General features: G+C 39.2%; 1 long non-coding RNA gene across 1 annotated transcript in view; it reads left to right on the top strand.

Annotated features, from left to right (window-relative positions):
• The window catches only part of LOC105567261, a 122,741-nt gene extending 108,208 nt beyond the window's left edge, over window positions 1-14,533 (top strand). Inside the window, exon 4 of the long non-coding RNA XR_001009340.1 lies at window positions 14,182-14,533. This is a non-coding gene — a long non-coding RNA (uncharacterized LOC105567261). The remainder of the gene's footprint in view (window positions 1-14,181) is intronic.
• Window positions 14,534-21,662: the final 7,129 nt, after the last annotated feature.

Genomic DNA, 21,662 nt, shown 5'->3' with positions numbered 1-21,662 from the left:
GATCAATTTCTACATTAATCAATCATAATAATCTCTTTAGGCTGCCAGTAATAAATAACAATGGGTCAGTTTAGTCGACCTTAACTGGCACTTGTTTATTAAGTTAAAAATAAAAAATATAACGTGCGACGTTTCGACCACGGGTTTCGGTCCTTATCAAACACAAATTCTAAAAGGGAACAAACCCGTGGTCGAAACGTCGCACGTTATATTTTTTATTTTTAACCTATTAAACAAGTAGCAGTTAAGGTCGACTAAACTGATCCATTATTAATCAATAAATTTATTATCAATAGATTAAATTGTAATCGGAAGAGAAGAAGCTACAATTTTTATGCCAAGTTATTCTGTCTCCTCTTGAATGAGCAAATAGCAATTTAAATAATTTAATCAAATACGTATAATTATAATAGACCATTTTTCGATCAAAGCAGGTCCTTCGTAGCTTAATAATAATTCTGTGCGATGCGATTCTTTTTTCAAACTATGCGCCGATTGTTTGTCGGTCTTAAATCGGCTCTTATTTGTGGGAAGAGTAAATTCGTATAATTTAAATCAATAAACAATTTTTAATTTTTGATGCTTATACGCATCCTATTTAAATTCACTATCATCTCAGCCAGGGTTTGAACCCGGACCTCTTTTCCAATCCGTGATGGATGTCTTTTCCAATTCGATTGCGACATGTGGTGATAAAATTATGTACATCCACGCTATTATTAAATACGATTCGATTTCGACAGCGTTGACAGCCAAATTCTTAATTTTACTAGAATAATAATTACTGTGAAACGTCAATAATGATATTAAATTAGACAAACGTCGCGATCGGAACTTTCTTTATTAAAGAACTATTACTTTGGACTGGTTTGCCTTTCAATTATGCGATTTCCCGCAGCTACGCGTGAAGCTTTAGATGAAACGAATCCGACGTGCCGGGCAAAAGCGATCTTTCGTTGCGATCGCGGCCGACCACTTTGATCTTCTTTATTTCGGAAAATGCGGCGAGAAATCCATTCCGGGCCGCATAGAAGCGCTAGAAACACGGCGCAGGACGACGATTGAAGACCGGGTGGCGAAGTGCTGGGAGTACTAATCGCGTTCCCCGCACAATTTACATTTAATCAAAGGGAAAGCCCATTGGCCGCGCGCTTCGTGCTATTTGCTTGCCATTGAAATCTCTCTTTCTCCACCGCGCACCCGCGTGCTACCGCTCGCTATCTCACCGACGCTCGTCGTCCTGACGCGTCGCCCGCGCCGTGGATGGAATACATAAAGTCGTCGTCGACGCTGCTTCCTCCCGATCGCGCCAGATGAAATCCCCGCGGCGCGTTAAATCTACGCCGAAGAATTCACCGCCGTACGTATCCGCTCGTCCACTCGTCGCCCGTGAATTCGTAAGCACGACGAAGCTGCAGATTGCGACTTCGACGCCGATACTAAACAAGCTTACGTTCTACTGCAACAATACTCGAAATGCACGCCAACTATTAACTTTATACGAAATAAGAGAAAAGACGGTAAAACGAGATTCTTCGGTAAACTCTTTACTCTAGCATATGGTTTATTTTTTGTAAAAGTCAATTACTTGATAATCAAATTACAAGTCTTCAAATTTTGCAAATTATTAAATTGCCCAAAAGTTTTCAGTGTATTTGTCAGCGTAATAAAACATTTGTAAAAATATTGTTAGAGAGAGAATTAAAAATTAGATTGTATGTTGTTAAAACGCATACCTTGTAAATTGATTCCTTCTGAGATGAGAAGTCGATTGATGTTCTCTCTCGATCATCGCCAAATAGTTTTTTCTTACTTTAAATCGTGAACGATGAATTTCTTTCAACTTGTCGAAGTTGATACAGTGAACGGTTTGGATGAAGGCTAGTCGTTTTTTAAGCCCCTAAGCATTTCGTCACATCGAAAACGGGGTGGTAAGTGGATCAAGCATTTTCTTCGCTCCCCGTTTTGGCACCGACCAAGTCGCTGGAACGACTGATCAGCGACGTTAAGAGAATGTCGGAAGGTCGCGATTAAAATCCAGACGCGGTACTTGAGGATTGAGAAATTTACAAGACTCTATCAAAACTTGGCGTAATCAAGAAGCGAGGAACGAGGCGAGAGTTCGAAAGTGTTTCGCGAGGACTGCACAAGGAGCGACGGAATTTGCATTTAAATCGCGTTTCGCACGCCTACGTGGGATCGTCTCGATCGAGACCGATACGACGACGGTCCCTCGAGTGTCCACTCGATTACTTTTCTCGGTCGGGGAATACAAAAGGGCCGTTGCCAGAGCGCGACGTGGAAGTGACGGCGATAAAAATCTGGCTGTGGGGGGGAGATGGTGAGTCGAGGGGAACAGTATGGCCTCTCGAACAGGCCGTCGAGCTTGAAGAGTCGAAGGAAACCGTCCGGTGTGAGGACTTGCTTATTATTCGGACGCCGTTTAATAAATTATCACCTGTCACAAAGCGTCGAAAGTGCTCGGCCTGTTCGTCGCTGAGCAAGGAGATAGAAACCAGAAACCATTCGTATCGCCCATAACGCTGAAGGCCCTAAATTTCTCATAGAAACACGTAAACTGTGTCTTGTCAGACAAATGAAGAAATCATACGTACCTACTTGAAACGACTCCTCTGCAAAAATTAAGACTGAAATCGCTATTGAATTATTTAAGAATATATGTGTGTGCGTGTGTGTGTTCGTGTCTTAACTAAGCTTCAAGGAATTAAATGGATAACATAATTTCAAGTAAATTTTGTAACTTGACAGAATTTTTAATTTGCAACTTGAATTACAAAATTTAATGTCAAAAATTAAAATGACAAAAAGTAGTAGATCGAAGTTTGGCGGAAATTGAATTTGCAACGAGTCTCTTCCGAAAGATTTTATTGAAAGATTTAATTATCGTTATTTGACAGTAAAAATAATGGATTTCAGCCGAGTTAAAACCTAAAAATGCTAAATAAGCAACCGTTAGAGGAAAAACTGATACGGGTATCAGGTATAGGTTGCACGTGGGAGGATATTCATCTATAGAGAACCGCTCTCACCTATCCCAAAGAAACGATATATCGACCCACCTTTGTGTTATTGCCGGGAAATTGGAAAGTTTTCACAGATATCGTAGCTGCGACGAAACGGCCGTTCTCGCTTTTCGCGCTCGTAGATTCTACGAAGTATTACTTTACGTAGGTCTTGATATTTCCTCCTTTCGACAACGAGCCGGGCCGGATATATTTACGAGTAGGACGACCATTCTGTAGACTGTAGACCATTCTGTGAAATTCTTATCCGATGAATCGCATGCCCGGCATGTTTTAACAGCTTTCTGCGAATAAGCGTATTTTCTCGTTTACTGTTTTACTATAACGTTTCATCCAATCAGTGTCTATATATATGTATATATAATAATGGTAACGAAACCACAAAAGAAAGACTAACTGAGTTGAAAGTAAAGCCGCGCGTTGTAAAATTATCGACAAAACCATTTGAAGTTATAAACCTGTACCTTAAACATCTCAATATAGAATTATAAGTATTGTATATAGCATGCGTTTAATTTAGTTGTTACAATACAAAATACGTTAGTGAGAAAAGTACTTAATGTCCGAAACGTCTTAAATTAAAAATAAGATCGGCGTCTGCTTTATTAAAAAACATCGCCGTCTCCAATTCTTAAGATATCCGAATATAAAATATTAACTTTGACCCACCATGATCCATAAGTTTATTTTAACACTTACTAATACGGCGCTATTACTCGGTTCTAGATCTCTCTTTTGCCGATTTTACCGTCCCCCTTTATAAGAAGGTTTTTCTTGAAACGTTCTCGTTTCGCCGGCTCGAGCAATCGATAAGTAAATGCACTCCCCCGAGACTGGATTGATATCTATACCCACCCATTTGCTGTCTATAATTAGAGCGGTTGAGCGTAATGCTGCGGGAGAGAAATCAGAACGCCGGAGCTTGGATACTATCCGTCTATCGAAGACATGCATTGTTCGTGGGAGTGACGGCGTCGCAACGCTCCCGCGCGCGACGACCAGTCGCCCCTCGCGGTCCGGAAATTAAATACCCCCTGGAGAACGAAGCGAGAGAGAAAGCCGCGTGCTTCCCTTCTGCATTTGCATCGAACCGGTTGCTTTCTCGATCGGCCCAGCAACGGCCATTGCGAAGCTTTTTGCCCGTAAGGAGCCAATGAAGAGCGAAGGAAGCTACACTTTAGCATCCAGAACGATGTCTTCGCGATGTCTTCGTCCTACGGAAGAGGACGCGCAGGAAATCGCTGTCAGTAATAAGGAAGGGGGTGGAGAAATAGCTTTTCTCGGTTTTCAGAGCTTCTTCAGCTTCATCAGTTTTTGCAACTTAACTATACCTTACAATTAATAAGGTAATAATGATGTACGATAAAGGTGAATTTTCTTATCTTCACGCTTAATAAAGACCTGAAGAAACGGAATTCATGCGCGCGCGTTCTCGCATTTTGCAATGTTGACGCCGGCGTTATCGATCAATTGGAAATTGCAAAAGTTCTATCGTACGTAGGAACGAAGTTCGTCTGCCAAGACGGCGAGGCGGAAAGCTCTCGGGTTTCCACCTCGCTTCGAGGATTTGGTTTCAAATTTCACTCGCCTCGTTACCGATCGAAAAGCGGACCGCCTTAATCGCGACCATCCGATGGCTAAAAACGCATTATCCAAGTTTTCGTATAATCGATCCAGTTTCCAACATCCGCCGCTTGCGAAACCCGAAAACTTTCTTACGGCCGGAGGAACGCGTGTTCGGCTCAGTTGGAAACACGATAGCTTCAGACACGTTGGATCAGACAGCTCGCTATAACTCGCCACCGAACTTGCTTAAATAACAATTTACGACGCCTTCACAGAGCGCGAAAGTTTCTTTATCAACTCATAAAAGTAAATAATTACTCGCGAAGTAACATTATGTCTGCAAAGTCTTCCGAAAACACGTGATAGCGATCGCGAAATACTATCGTCGATTTCACATGCAATTACCTTTTGCAAGTGTCTTTCATCCAATTTATTCTTAACACGCAATTTACGATTATTTTCCAATTGAACTTAGGTACACGACAGAATGTTACAACATTAAGGAAATAGGTAGAAAAATAATAGCAAGAGTTTAAAAAATTTTTTAATGCGGTTAATTTAACTTTTGTAACTCGATTAAGATGATTTATATTTCAAGTTTTTGAAATTATGAATTTAAGGACATTACAAATATCTTTATTTGTTATAAGTGACGTGTCGAAAAAGTTTCGCTACTGTGTGAAACTATAAAATAATTAAGTTATTGCGATTTTGATTATTTGCGATTTATCAAGTCTGCTACTATTGAGTCTACATATTTTTTTCAACTGGTTACAGTAGTATGTTAAATATCCCGAGAAGAGCACGCAATCAGGGATGTTCCGTACGTCGTACGCGTAATTTAACAGTCGTAGTGGAGAAGAAACGCGAGAAAAAATATGCGGATGATGTCGAAGCTCTACAAATCGGTTGCAGGCCAAATTGAGGCGAGCTAGAAAAATTGCGGAAATTGCTAGAGCCCCGCTAGACTTAAATTAATTCGCTCGGACGGGCGGAGATGCGGACGACTTGGGGTTTATATTGGTGCAATTTCTCCTCCCCTGTCTCCGCTATACCTTTTCCTCTCCCCCGCCCTCCCTCTCTATCTTTCCCTTTCTGTTTCTCGCTCTCGCGAAGTGTTTCTGCGAGGGCTGACTGACAAGGTTTCGCCATTTCCGTGACGCGTCCGGTAACGAACTTCGACCTCCATAACTGGCAAAACACTTTGCGCGACTACCGCGAGCTTCTTCGCTGCGTTTTCTTTTATTATTTTATACTTTTCATTTGTTCGGAGTTTGACATCCCGTCGTTTCGTACGGCTCCTCTGTGTTAAAGGATGGCGTGGGTAGTGCGGACGCTTAAATTTTTAATACTACTTTAAGTAGAAAATTTATCTTCTACGTACGCAAATTTTACGAATACAACACAGTACGAATACGTTGTTCACGAAATATATTTTCGTCAAGACAATTTAGCAATTCAAAATTGATTATTTGAACAGAGATTCTTATATTTATTTGATGTTGTGATTTATTTGATTGATGTGATTAGCTTTTAAATTAATAGTATTATCAGTATCTTTTTGAGAATTAATTTCTTTCATTTTGTTATGTTTATCTCGTTTTTTGTTAAAATCTACTTTTTCTATAATATAACATTAACTCTCAAAGTATTTTCGCGAGCGATCGGCCTATAACCTCTATCCCAGTAAACACCAGGTAATAGTTACATAATATCAATATTATAATTTCCTACTTAACAATGTAAATGTAATATGACATGGGCGTTATATTACATGTATCTTGTTGAGTAGGAAATTATAATATCGATGTTATGTAACCTGTTACGTACTTGGTGTTTACTGTGATGTTAAAAAATAAAACTTTAACATTTTTTCTTTCTTTTATTTCATCGGCGACCGGCACTGAAATTTCGCGTAATGACAGATAAAACTTACTACTACAAATTTCTCTCAAATTTCAATTTTTTCTACTTTTGATCGGATTATGCAGGAGTTACCTTAAATTATATTCAATTATTCCTTTGCATATATATTTACATTATCAATTTATACATAATTATATCTAAATGCAAATTATCATGGATATTTGCTATGAAGGATAAATTATTAATAAAAGGATTTGTATTACATTTATATAAAATGTGAGAGAAGACTACAATAACGTAATTATGCATGCATATATACATATGTGTGTGTATACATAGGTATATGAGTTTAGAACTAAGAAAGTAAATGGTATAGACATTAGAGGAGTTTTGCTTACCATGTTAAAGAGCGGTGAGGCAAAATCCAAATTGGCTGACGTGTTGGTTATCATACTAAGGCAGATGTTCAGAGAAGTCTTAGCCTCTGATTTAACGCTCTGACCAACTGAATTCAGCAGACTAACTCTAACGCCTCGTCGAGCGAGGTAATAACATGGGAGAGTTGGGCTACATGATCTTGTCAGTTGATTATAGCGACTTGTTACTAATCCTATGGTGTACGTGGAAAATCTTGTAAGTTTCCCGAAAGAAAACATTACATAAAAGCACATTGGTAAATGTGAGAAATAAATAAACTTTGTAAATAGATGAAGAATATGCGATGTGAATTTTCCACGAGACAAATGTGCAAGCTTTCTCTCTCTCTCTCTCATTTAATTTGTTCCTTTTTAAACGTCTGTCTACTTTTTTAGTTTATTGCCATCACCGCTCGTATCCTCTGCTTCCTTCTACGTAAGATAACGCGCGGTTAATTGTTTTAAAGCTTGTTTATGGTCCCTCTAAGCCACGCTTACTATTTAGCGTATATAATTAATTTATACTTGCTTGCGCGTTGTAATTGTGTAATATCAAAGAGAGGAGGTAGAGTACGCGATGCATCCGAAATTGGATTACATTTGGTGATGAGATTTGTGTCGATAAATCGCCGCGAAAAAAAGTAATGCCAGATTCTTCTATCTCGAATGATACGGGAAGTAGCGTTACTCGTATTTAATTTAATTGGAAAATGATCTCTCAAGTTGAACACGTTGGCACAAGCTGCGTCCTCGCGCGAATTATTCGTACAGATTGCGAGCCGTGTGAAATTTCCACTTTTACAAAATAGCATGCGTCGTCGTAGTTCCGGTTAGAATGGCGCTTCGCGAAAGAATTGTTCCGTCCTTCGTTATTCCGCTCGTAACCTCCGCCGACCGAAACTCTTCAGTTGCTTTTTCTCTAGGGTACGACGTCTTTTTAGGCTAAGAGCGAGAACTTTCGGTATAACTTTTCCTAACCGGGTGACGGTAGTTTCGTCGGCAGATAAGACGCTCCTCATAACCGCTCCGGGATTTCACGAGTTGAAAGTTTCTTCCCGAGAGCAAATCCGGCTACGTCCTCGCGTTCCTCGCCGGAGGCAACTCGTGTTGCAGTCCCTTAAAACGTCGACACGATCGAATTATCGCGCTCGTATTGAACGAATCAGAAAATAATGAATCTCTCTCTTTACGTATACATATATGTACATAGCATATGTACGTGTATTTGTGCGAGTGTCTATACACGGAAAAATAAGGAGTTTGAAATTTTATGCAACTGGATCGATCGCGTTGCAGAAATAATACGATTTCACTTTTCGCGAAATTATCGGAAAATTAATCATCCTACGAACTTTCTGATAAAAGTTTCTGTGAAAGTGTATTTGAACAGATTTAACAATTATTCGCAATTATCCAAATCATTCTATATGTAAGGACTTTTTATAGGCAAAAGTTGAAGAATGAGATAACGATAAAGAGAAACTTTCTTGCCGGACAGCTCTAGGTATTTGTAGTATCCTATCGCGCGATAAAATGAGGCAAATATAGCATGTGGTAACACAGGCTAAATATGTCCCTCATTTTACGTGTTATTCCTGGTACGGACTCCGTGTAGAAATTAGAGAATTGGGAAGAGGACTCGGTATTGTCGGCGCATTAGCCTTTAACGAAGCCAAAGTACCGTGAGCGAGCGCGGGCGTTCGACCTGTCTGGCAACCAGAATTGTAAGAGTTGGGATAACGGCTGTATCGTGAAACTCAATATCTTGAGTAACAAGCGTGGATTCAGTTTTCTCTAATGGTCGACGTGAACGAGTACGAGGTCTGGAGCGACACGTTTGAAGATCTGGGAATTTGTCTTGTCTCGCGGGCACGTGAGAGGAATGATAAGTATCGATACGAGTCAACTAGTGGTTCGCGATATTTCAGAACGAAGAATTACCTAGCGGGATACTTGGTTGACGATACCGTTTGTTTGCGACGCGAATTCAATTTGTACATCTCCCATCCGATTTTCCGAAGCTCAGGGTGAAAGAACCGAGAGTATTGATCGTAGGGGAAATTTAATGTCGCGAACGAGCCACGGGTGTCATTCCGTTTCACCTTAAACGGTATCAGGTGTCTTACTTAAATCAGCTCCATCTAATTTCACTTATATCCTCCAAGGATTACTGTGAGCTACAAATGAAATTCGATCGCGAAATTAGAGCACGGTCTTTATAAATGCGCTGTCACGGGAACGTATAACGCGATCCAGATGTATTCAGGTTACGAGAATCAATAATTACGTATCGATCGATGATGATAATGGAAAGTCACGAGATAAGGGATGGCAGTATCCTATAGCAAAGTGCTGCCCGTGCGAACTTCTTTATTAATCTTTCCTCGTCTCAGACTCACGCCTGGCGACGTAATTTCGTCAGGACAGCTGACAAATATCGATATTAACCGCCATCGTCGGCGACCATTAAGGTTATCCTCGTATTAAGCGTCCTTACTGTTGGACGTCGTCGTTTCACTTTTCCGACAGAGAGTTGTCTTGTTTTATGAAATGTCAAGTACATTAAAGGTATATTAAATTACGAACAAGTACGCAATAAAGATTTCATAACTGCTATTCTTGGGGAAACTTTCCGCAACATCCTGTCTTTCGCGAGGGAAAGGACTGTCTCTAAGAAGAACTGTCTCCGTTGAGAAGTACTTAAAAAACTTTCGACCACCGCGCCGCGCCGCGCCGTTTAATAAAAATTAATTAGCTTGAATTCTGCGCGCGCCGGATGGGTATCTATGAACTTTTCGCGATAGATCTACCGTGCTTCGTTCATAATTGCATTAAACTTTCTCTGATAGTTCTCTCGTTTATTATCTCAACCCATAAAGTCATTTAAAGACCATTTTAACCCGTTCCATTCTCAAAATATTTCGAAATATAGAAGTTTCTCGGTAAAAGCAACAACGAGATAGAGAATGCTCTATACCGACGATGAACGCCGTAGATATCAATTTTACTCTTCTTTGCCGTAGCTGTGGTTGCACCTCAAGTGGACGAACGAAACGGAGTTTAAGTTAAAATGCTTGCGGGAGAAAGAGTATCAGAATATTTCGATGTAATTCTGCAGCGTGCAATTGTCGAGATCGTTGCAGTCGTAAGTTCGATGTCAAATGAGTCTGTTGTGAATGCGAGCCGTAAATGCGCTACACTCGAGAATAGAACGACTCAAACAAGATTATCTGTCAGAATTGCGTCTGCGAAAGCATGATTCTTCGCACAATAGCTCTGTCAAATGAACGACCTCGACGGCTAAGCGATGGGGATCTCTCGCAAGTGTATCGCGGCGCAAGAGACTCTTTATTATTCCGATGCTGCGCGGCTTGACTCCTCCATCTTCGAACTTTCCTTCCTTCTGTCTACTTCTTCTTCCCGTCGATCCGAGCACCTCGCCCGCTAACGAGACACATCAAACCTCGGGGTTAAACTTTCCTCGCGAAATTCCGTCGGCCGTGATTAAGGCTCGGCGGGCTCGGAATCGCGACGCTCTGGAAAGAGGGACACGCGATAAGAAAATTTAATTCTTCATTAAGCACCGCCAGTAACTTCGCCGGACAGTTAATTGTCGTCCATTCGTAATAATTGGGTGAGTGCGACGATAGAAATTGTAACGATGAGGTGTCCAATGGAAGAACCCATTAAAATCGATCAACGCAATGGAGTCGTTGGATTGAAATAAAATTCATAATTATCGGCTTCTACTCATCGGATTCATCAATTTGCGTTGATTTCTCTCGATTAATCTTAATTGCCGATGTACCGCGAGCGAAGACTAGTTTATTATTAATATTTCGCGACCATACTCTTTGACAGAGCTTCGAATTATCTTCGATACGGAAAATATATATCAAACCTATTATTCGATCAACAAGTGAACAATCGTGCTTTCTCCAGCGCGCGCGCGCGCGCGCTTCATTCATTTCGCTTACATTGAATTTGCGGTACCGTGCCAATAATTGTATCCCATGGTAATCGCTGCGACAATACACTTGTTCGTTACGAATGAACGGATAAGTGGGAAGTCCCCGGCCGTCATTGAGCGTTAAAGAAAAATGTTTCTCCAGACATCTCTCTTGCGAAAAAGAATAAGCTCGCTCCATTAGAAGCTGGTGCGCACGCGACAAACCACGTTGCGTTTGTTATCTTTAGGTTTTACTGGTTTTCCCTTTGTCTCGTTGGACGCACTGATCCTGATACGGTAGAACGTCACCGAGGCTTCCGTAATACCGGTACGCGACAGAGCCCTCGTTCGTTCGGCTCCATTATCGGAAGACTTATCTCCGCTCGCTTGATTGGTTCCTTCCGCGACCACGAAGAGGCGACTGCATATCCGCCGCTGCTCGCGGGAGATTCTGTCGGTTGAATTTGCTATTGAATGTCACACCGTTCCCGCCGACACTTGAAAGACCCCGCGGATATTATCTCACGCGATTTGTTTTTCGCTATTATTAATTTCGGTTTAATGCTACTTCCTTGGTCGGATTTTTTGTCATTTGCAAGATTTATTCAAATTTAAAATATTGGTTTTAATTGATATTAATTCAATTGCTTTATCTGTAATATTTTTATCATCTGTGTACACACGTAACCGCGCGCGAAATGACACAGATGTTTGGACATGTTACAAGAAATTCGTAAGGTACGATAAGAAATATAAGATGATATGAGAGAACTAAAATTCTTAATGCAACGCATTATCGTCGCAAAAAGCGAAAGTTCGCAAGTTACGAAGCGCGTTAGTTGTATTGCCGGAAGACGAAGAAAACTACGGATCCGGATGTCTACGTCGGAAAGCAGGAAATCGTATCGTGATCGATAAGCCGTTTTACGCGTAACTTCCGCCGCGGAAAAGAGAACGTTGAGACTTTCAGATATAACGTTTTTGCCAACGTCACATCGTAAGACTTGCAAATTAATCTGTGATTCACTTTATTACTCTATATGTTTTTATAACTTATTTATAAAATTTATTCTTCATTCGCTAAATTACTTATAAAACTTGTGCAGTAATGAATAAAGCGTACAGTCTCTCATTCGCGTTTCTGAATATTAATAATAATTGAGTAATATTTAAATGATAAGAATTTATGGTGTGTAAATTTATAAAAATTAAATTATCTAGCAAGAAAGCAGTAAGAATAGATACTACAAATTTACCAAGTGCTTAGAAAAGTGTAGAAAAAAATCGTGATATTAATAATATGTTGTCTTTTCTTCGTGTTGTATAAAATGTTAGACTATTTTCGCATTAGTTGAAATTATCAATTCAAACATCTATAGAGACCACTTGCTATCAGGATTATCTCTTTGAAACAAGAGAATTGCCGAATAAATGTTCGATCTGATAAAAGTCCAGAATATATCGGCATTTTCTCTAACTCGCGTTTTCGTGTTGGGAAATTTTGGCGTGGACGTAAAAAGCGCGGGGCACGTGGGTTCGGCGCGTAATTTTTCGCAAATATATGCAAATAGTCTCGTGGACGTAGGACAGCCTGTCGAGAGGTTATCGCCGCGGCTGATCTGCTGGGCGACGTCCCCAATTTATGCGAGCGGTGCACGCTCGAAGCTCGCCGGTGTGTTTACGGCGAGGAGATTTACCGGCACCCCAGGGTGAAAACGATCCCGGAACGTTTGTCGGGCAACGGACAAGACGATCCGCTTGCACTCACGAGTGCACGCTTTTCAGCCCCCGCCTCACCCCCGTGTCTCGCAGCCAGAAGATACGATATATGATACGCGCGTTGTATGGACAATTTAATTTCTCTCCCAAAAGCAAGTACCCGCCTTTCAAACGGATGTGTTTCGGACATTGGGCAGTTTTTTAAATAAACGAGTCGAAAAACTCACGAGTTAATTTATAAGTGAAGCTAACGTAAGCAAGCAAGTACTTACGTTACTGTACACATGCAATTGTAGCATGTTGTCAGTAAAGGTGCTCAATTTTAAATTTTAATTTTAAAAACTGCACGTGGCAACTAAATTTCAGTTGTAAAATATAGACAGCTAATAGCTGCGATAGTTATTATTTTGCTACTATGCCTACACAAACCGTTTGCTGTGGTTTAGAAATATATAATTGTGACAGCAAAATATTCCTAGCAAATCATGATTAGCTACGGTAGCGAAAATATTTTTTGCAGTGTGCCAATGTATACATTGATAATTGTTTTTGTAATGATAAATTTTTTCGTCGTTTGACTGTTAATTATCTCTGATTTTTCCATTCATTATCCATTAAATTTTTCACGATTCGTCAATACCGTTTCCTTTTATCGCGTATGTAGATTTAATCTTGTTCTACTCAACTTTAATTTAACATTCAATAAAAGATAAGTTAGTTTACTTATTGTTAGCGAAACTTAATTTTTCTACAAAGCACGCTGCAAACTCACAGATGAGCTACTAACGTAATTATCACTTTTATTACTTCGCCACTCGCATGATATAATTTGACGGCAACTTTTTCAATTGCATTCAGTTACACGATTTAAATCTTAATCAACGTAAATTCTCTCTAGGCGCCGATTCCGTTGGCATATAATGAATTCGTTCAGGTCGCCGGGGCGACGTCGGAGCGACGTTCCCCGACGCGCAGTGCACGCGCGTTTCAGGCACGATCGGTTCGTCAAAATCAAAAGGTGGTCCCGTCAGGAAGTAATCCGCCGTGCAAAAGCAAATTGAAACGCCGAAACGTGCCGCATGTAGATTAGACCAACTGGTTACCAGTGCGTCCCCTTTCGTCCCGTTCGTATGTGGACGCGTCAGGCCGAAGGCGGCGGTACACGACCAACTCTGGATTGAAGAGACACGTGACATTGAAGACTATGAATAGCAAGGGACGAGGCCCCTTTGGCGAATCAATAGTCATTCGAAGGTGGTCTCACGCGCGGACCGAGCATAAAGGGTGCACCTAAAAACGGTGTAGGATTGGTGACGCGTTAGCTCTGCGTGAATTTCAAATTATTTCTTTACAATTTCAGACCGTTATATTTTTGTACAATATATTAGTTAAAGGAAAAAGAATGTCATTTTTAAATTACCGCTGCGTGTACAGGATCGCGGATGTACCTAAGTGGACTAGGAGCCATTTAGAGACGAGAGGGAATATATAAAGCCATTTTATTAAAATAGATTTATTTATTAACACAAGAAAGTGACGCTTAATAATCTTTATTGACTAAATAAAGTTGATCGAAGTTGAAAGATGGAAATAACGTATACAATGTATTAAAATTTCATAGTGACTTGTTCGAGGGAAAAGATGGAGAAGCGGTCGACGCTCGCTGCTCGGAGGACATCGATCCTTCATCGCGCGAGACGAGCGTTGAATTTCTTCCGCTATGGAAAGTACACCGCCGGCAGATTGGATGCGACGTCGTTCTGCTTTTCTTTTGCCGACAGCGCCGCTGTATGTACTTACTTAACTCGGTCATTGTCTTCTAAAAAATATGATTGATCGCGAGCCACCCCCACAACGGGACGGAGCCGGTTAGATACACATACTGAGACCATGAGGTTTGCGCACCCTCTCTGCACGTGTGACTACACACGTGCGTCCGAGTACACATACGGATATGCATTTGTGGGGAAAAAAAGAAAACCGAGCGAACACACACACACAGCTTCCACGGTAGAGCGTTGCATGGCGCGTATGAACGACGGTTTGTCAGCCGTACTTACCTTGTTTTTCTATCGTCGTGGACGCGACGTGCATTCCTTCCATTATTTTCGAATATCCGCGTTAAAAGCCACTCTCCGAGTGTCCAATCCCCTCATTTCTGCGTCCCTCTCTTCGTCGTTATGCATGCAGCCTCATTTTCCGCTCGGCTGAAACGCTCCTAATCGATCTTTTTTTTTGCGCGCCAGCCCTCTCGCGTTGATATGGCAGTTGGTTGGGAATCATTCGTTTATACAGCGAGCCGACCACGATTCGTTTCGAATCCACCGTGCGCGGCAGAAGCCGGCGATATCGGAGAGACTGTGGCCTGAAAGCGTTCCGCAGGAATTGGAAAGATTGATAAGCGTTAATCCACGTTCGTCCGTTTTTTCGAATCTACTTTTCGCATTATTTGTACTTACCTTGTTAATACGACAGTTTCCAATCATTCTATATCTATATTAAGGCAATGAATGACGAAGGGTTTACACACATTTACATATATAATTCAACAAACCTTAATTTTAAACCTCTTTAGAAATCTGATGTTAAATTTCAATCTGTTTATACACTTTAATGAGATGAATATCTAAAAGATTTTACGATTTTAGTAATTTTACTATGCGAACTTTTACAATTAAAATTGTCAAATCGTTAGTCTTGAAATGAAATTTGCAGACAACATTTCGTGTATGAAGTTAATAACTTACGGAATAGATACATTAAATAATAATATAAAATTGGTAGGTACAAGAGTGAATGTAAGGGAAAGACATTTTGCGAAACACATACGAGCGTTTCCTTTGCCATGGTATCACGCGTCCTTATTTCGTCGCGCAACAAAAGTGGCGTGACGAGGGGAATACATGGAACAAAGAGGAACGTAATGAAATGGGTCCGAGAGTTGAAGTTTGACGCTGCAGTAGCGATTGCAAGGATGGGCGAGACCAGCATCTCTGCACCTTTGAAAGTGTCTAGTCGCGGAATCCAGCCGTGGTTCCTACGACCTTTGTTTCCGCACATCTGATAAGTACCCTTCGTTTTATTCTTCGTCTCCACTATAGACCTCTAGTTCTTTCGAGCGAAGTCTACGAGGACAGATAGACAGATGGATAGGTGAAGCGAAAGGAAAGGGGCGAGGAGCAGGGGGTGGGAAGGAATTAATGGCCATGGCGAAAAGAACGGACGAGTTTGCCTCGTGAAAGGCACGATCCGGTAATTAACGTCGACGAAACGACCCATCCTCCTCCCTTTCCTACTGCGTCTCCTCATCCCCTGTCTTTCGACACCCCGCACGGTTCAGCCACCCTCACGCACGGCGCGTATAAGTTCCACCGATTCGTTGGACTCACGCCCGACGACGATGATGGACATATCGCTCCCGAGCAGGCCGACCCTCGTCGAATCGACGTGACAGAGCGGGCGGCATTTCGCGCGACTTTAATGCTCACGCAGATCGACGCCGGCCACGCATGACGCTGCAACAATGGCGAGCCGGCAGATAACTGTAGATTTCGGGAGAATTGCGAGGTGACAGTTCATTTTTGCTGTCGAATGACAGGCTTTCGTTACATCTCGTTGGAACCAGTCTTTTTCGTCGTCGTTTTTTATATATTAAGATAGACTCTTATTTCTCCCAGGTATTCATTTAACAGAGAACGATTTGCATTTTTTTAAATAATTTTCTGGAAGTGGTAAAAAAACGAAGGAGTTGTTCGAAAATTTTTAAGCAAATTTGATGATGCCTAAATTATGACTAATCATGAAAGTGTTTGAAATAATTATCTTTTTATTATATTTGATTTCTCTTAAATTTTTCTGAAACTTTCTGTGGTTTTCAGAATTTCATTTCTTAATGAAACTATGTATGAGACATATTATATATTAATTTTGTTTCTATGTGCGCGAAAAATCGACAGCAACGAACGTAGAATTTTCTCCAGTCATTTTTATATATTTAATATGCCTCTGTCTCACTTATAATATATTCATTTATTCACATACTTATTTATTCATACTTATTTACAAAATCAATACACTTTCGGCTATATGTCATATGTTGCGTTGCGTACTTTATTCGCTTTAATAAATGCTCGTCCTCTCTGTGGGAATAATGAACAGTAGGACGATGAGACCGATGAATTTGTGAAATTCTGCGACAGTGAAATAGAATGATTAATTATTCGGCGGTTAATCAGCCTCCGCTCTCAATATACATTTTTGGGAAAATGCCCCACAAAGCAAATCGCACTCGTCATTCATGAGCCCGTGTTCAACTTATTTCGATGTTTCGGATATATGTTTACAATTTCTTAACCGAGCAGAATATATTTACATTGTATAGCAGAAATAATTTATTCGTCTAACTTAAAATTTAACTGGGCTACCTAATAAGATTTTGGGCAAATAAAAAATTTTTTTAATTATGTTTAACTAAAATATACAAAGGAGTTACTTTTTTAAAATAAAAAGTAGTTGCTTTGTATCATCTAAAATTTCATACAAAAGCAAAAATCTCTTTCGGTGCAGGTACCATTTGTTACATTTTTTGTATATTAATGGAATACAAATACCTGTTAAAAACTTTTCAAATTTTATTTAAATAATTTTTATGAAAACCGAATTCTAACATTTAGAACGCAGATAAAAGCTGTTTTAAAATAACACGTTGTCGGGAATAAACCACTAAAAAATATGTGACATTGTAATTTGTGTAAACAGTAAAATTATGAATTTATAATAATTATGTGCGTTATAACGCATTGTGTGTTACACGCGTCTAATTATTCTTTAAGAAAATTAAGAATGCAAATATTTAAAATGTGCATGATGCTTCTACCAAGTTTTTTCTAACAATATTGTTTTATTAAAAAAAAGAATGTAAAAGTTTTAAATTCTCTAGTGAAAAGAGATTCGACTTTTCAAATTATTTATAAAGATTTAAAGTGAATTTTATTAATTTTATTATAAATCGGTTTATAGTTTAATCAATTTCCAATATTTTACGGTATCTTAACATAAAAATTGTTTAAATATAACATAATTCAATTTGTTTCAACGCTTTACGCAAACTTGCCAGCCAAACAGCCATATTCGTGTACGTAGGAGATAAAACGGGAGAAACAGTCGCTTTTTATGACACACTCTCGACATAGATTTAAAAGTAATTTGCCTCGCGAGCAGTCATTCTGGCTGCTCATCCCACGATAAACTGTTTCAAATCGTCTGTCATCGTTCGACGTGGAATCTGACTTGTTTTCTACGCTTCGTAATCGTAACATTTTCCGACTTACGAAAGGGAAGACTCGTGCTTTCGTGCTTTTATATTGGTGTGTGCTTCCTCCAGACAATAAAAGTCAGTGTGTATGGTATGTGTGTGTTTTACGAGGTCGCATCCATGAAAAAAAGCGAGCTATCGAATCCAACTATCGAATCCGTGTCTCGCCTTTACGCTTTTCACCGACGGAATTTCCTCGCGACTATTGTGAATTTATCACAACGTGAAAAACTGAAAATTAAATTCGAAAGATATAAAGTTAATTATATTAACTTGTCATAAAACGTACGGTAAATTTTAAAATGTAGTCATTGCTTGAACGTTTTAATCGATCTATATTTATAAATGTGCAGTATATATTTTCACTGATACGCGCATGTTAGTTTAAAACTTTGATTTTTATTGCATAACTTATGTAATTCCGTTTGCAGTTACATATTTAAGGCACACATTATTTCATCATAGTACAATGATTTTAGGAATTTATCTTTCTTAAAAATGTTATAAAGTATCGAGTACTTTTAACTTTAAGCTTTTCAACTTTGAAAAGATTATCGAAATTTTTCTTTTCCTTTTGCAATTAAACGGTAAATACTTATTGCTCAGATAAATAAATGAACTTTCGCTTCTTGAATTTCTAATTTATGCTGCATTTATCAAAATATTTAGCTCTGAATTACAGAAAGCTAGACAACACGTAATGGCTTGTTTAGAAAGTCCTATTAAAATAAAAAGTACCTACACGGATCAAATAAACAATAATTGTTACTAAGTTGATAAATTTTTATCGTAACAATCACTCTAATTTTGCCTTGAGTGTCTTGTACATGTGCTATAGGTATATGCTACGGGTCTGTCTGCCGATTACACGTGGCGTGATAATATGAGAACATCACAAATCCATCTCCAGCCAAAGAGAGACCCTGCTTGAAATACTCCCCGCGTATAGCATCAATCGCGGATATTGCATCATCTCCATCTGGCCATAAAATCTGCCGTACCTCGTTAGCCACGCTTGTTACGTTCCGCACCCCAAATTTATCCCCGCCGCTGCGCGGGCTGAAACGAGCCCACACCGTGCGTAATGTTAGCCACCCCTAATTATTGCGAACGCGACTTTACAAGTGTCTCAACCTCGACATTGTGGTTAAAAAACAGATTTGCCTATTGTTTAATGTAACGTATTAATCAGCGTCGATTCTCTTTGTGTGGTACAATTTTAATTGGCTCTTTGATCCAAGCAACATAAGAGCAGGTAGCACAAAGTGAATAGATTGATTTATATTTTATTGAAAAAATATACTCAGGATAAAATACAAATAAAACAAAAATAGCTTCTATACATGTAATACATGTGTAAATTAAAATAATTGTTTATTTTAAAAACTTTAATCTGACATTTAAGTTCTAAATAAAATGTCTGTTAAACTAAATTGTAATTTAAAAATATAATTAAATTTTATAAAGGTAATTATTTATCAATTTTAAATTGAATATGTATAAGAAACTATTAATAAAATAACAGTTCTTTTAACTTCTTTGAATATGGAAGTTGTTGCTAATTGTAAAAATTATTTATTGCATTTACCGGAAGAAAAGAGCAAATGGTAAAATAAACTTTGAAAAAAGCGACGAATTTTCAGCGACCCGGAATATACTTTTCATATTCTGTAATAGCAACGCACTTGTGTTGACGTTCACATCCTTAATGACCGATTGTAGACCGCCGAGTCGACAAATTGAACCTGAGGCTCATTTGCTTAAAACGTATCGCGGGAATTACTAGCGGCGTAACACCTGCTGCTCCATTATAATAATTATAACCGGGCCGTCGTAATTTATTACATCGAGTATGTCGCGCGTTACTTGCGAAACTTTGTAGATGTAAGTAATATAACGCGTTCTCTCGCTGTGTGCCAACAAATATGCTGTGACGTAGCGTGTTAGAAGAGCTTTTTACATATTTTTAACACATACCTAGTTAAGACATGCAGAAATTCTCTCTGTAGGCAGAGCATAAATTCAACAATTTAAGTCGGGCTTGTAATATATTATCACGTCATCTTTTGAATAATGTTTGACTAATATAAACACGATAAGAATAGATCGTGTATGTTGAAAATAAATTTATAAACAAAAATTATATGCTTGATAAAAATATTTATCATTATATTCTGTGAAGTTGACATCTTATTTTCAAAAGTCGAAAGTTTTATTAATAGTTCCGCTTGCACTTCCAACAGTTCTACAGTTCCTAGGTTATAATTTCATTGATTTGGATTTAAAAAGTGACATTTGAAAATATGAGCTGACTTCTCGTGGCATCTCAAGTTGCGAAAAAAGTTACTCCAAATAGAGAATCCGATAGTTCTAGGCGAGTACAATTTTCGATAAAATTTAATAGATCCGTTCGTTAACTGTCTATAAATAAATTTTTAATCTGGCTACTGGCACTTCATTTTTAAAAACTATGCGATGCAGACAGTTCCGATCGATCTCTAATAATTAAGTTGTTACAGGACTTCCCTTTCAAAGAGTGTTGCAACAAGTAAAGGTAATAGTAGAGTTGCAGCGAAAAGTTTCGCCAAGTGTAACGAAAGTCGTAGAATGAACTTGCAATTTTAATACACGCAAACGCACATGTATGTAGTTGGTCGCCTGCTTGCCCAATTTCGCTAATGCGTATCCGGTAGCCTATCCAATCTAGAAAGCAGAGGCCGCACAATACTGCCAAAGTTGTAAGGCCACGCAAGTTTCCAGTTTAAAGCCTGATAAATGCCACGTTCGAATATCGCATTTCCCCCGTTGGCAATCAAGTAGGCGCGGCAAAATTCGTTGGAGACAGTACAGTTATAGTAGAAAATTGGCATTCATCTTGTACACTATATTTTTCCATCGCGTATATACACCGTACATAGCGATCTTTCAGATTTCGTATTCGCTTCTTCGTGTACGTTAGAACATTTCTGACCTAAGCTTCTCTTTGTTTCAGGTCAGTCACTCTCATAGTTTGAAGCCACCGTAAGGAGCTGAGCACAACCAAATTATTATTGGCGTATTAAGTAACGAGTGCTATGCAAAGGTATTGCTCTTCTTTATTTAAAATTATCGGTTGACAATTGCAATGCAACAATTTATCAGTTACTCTTGTACATGGTAAGTCAATCTTTTTTAATTCGATAGAGGAGAACAAGAATTATTGATTTATTTTGATATTGTCTTATTTCTATACTATAAATGAGGTTGTGAGAAATATAAATGCGTCAAGAATATTTTTGTCTCAGTAACAGAAATCATTTCTGAGGGTGTACAATTTACATGTACGCAGTTTATTAACTTTACTGCAATACTTAGCAAAAGAGATTTGGAGACATAATCTGATTCCCTTTAAAAAATTGCTTAAAACAGTACGTATCCGTCAGTTAGCTCCTCGTTGTACCGATATACGTACTCGTATACCTGTAGAGTTGTATCGGTGCCACGTTTGAGACGGGAACTGTAAACGACATGCGCGTAGGAACGTACGCAATTCTGCAGTGAAAATAACAGATGACGGCATTCGTTGCAGTTACGCGATAAACACGCGTTTGCATAACAAATTTGCCACGCGAGAGTTTATCGGCCGGTAATTACTTTTGTTCGCCGGAAATATTTGTATTTGGCACGCGACACGACACGCCGTGGCGCGAGAACGCGAGCGTTTATTATTAGTGCATACGCGCACGAAAACAATAAGCGACGTTGGCGATTTTTACGTTGCATTTTGTGAAATATCATGTTTCGGCGTG

The sequence above is a fragment of the Vollenhovia emeryi genome, unplaced genomic scaffold (assembly GCF_000949405.1).
Source record: "Vollenhovia emeryi isolate VEMERY1.0 unplaced genomic scaffold, V.emery_V1.0 DF939139.1, whole genome shotgun sequence".
NCBI lineage: Eukaryota > Metazoa > Arthropoda > Insecta > Hymenoptera > Formicidae > Vollenhovia > Vollenhovia emeryi.
Note: the sequence above shows the minus strand (reverse complement) of the source record. Positions and strands in the feature narration are given on the sequence as shown.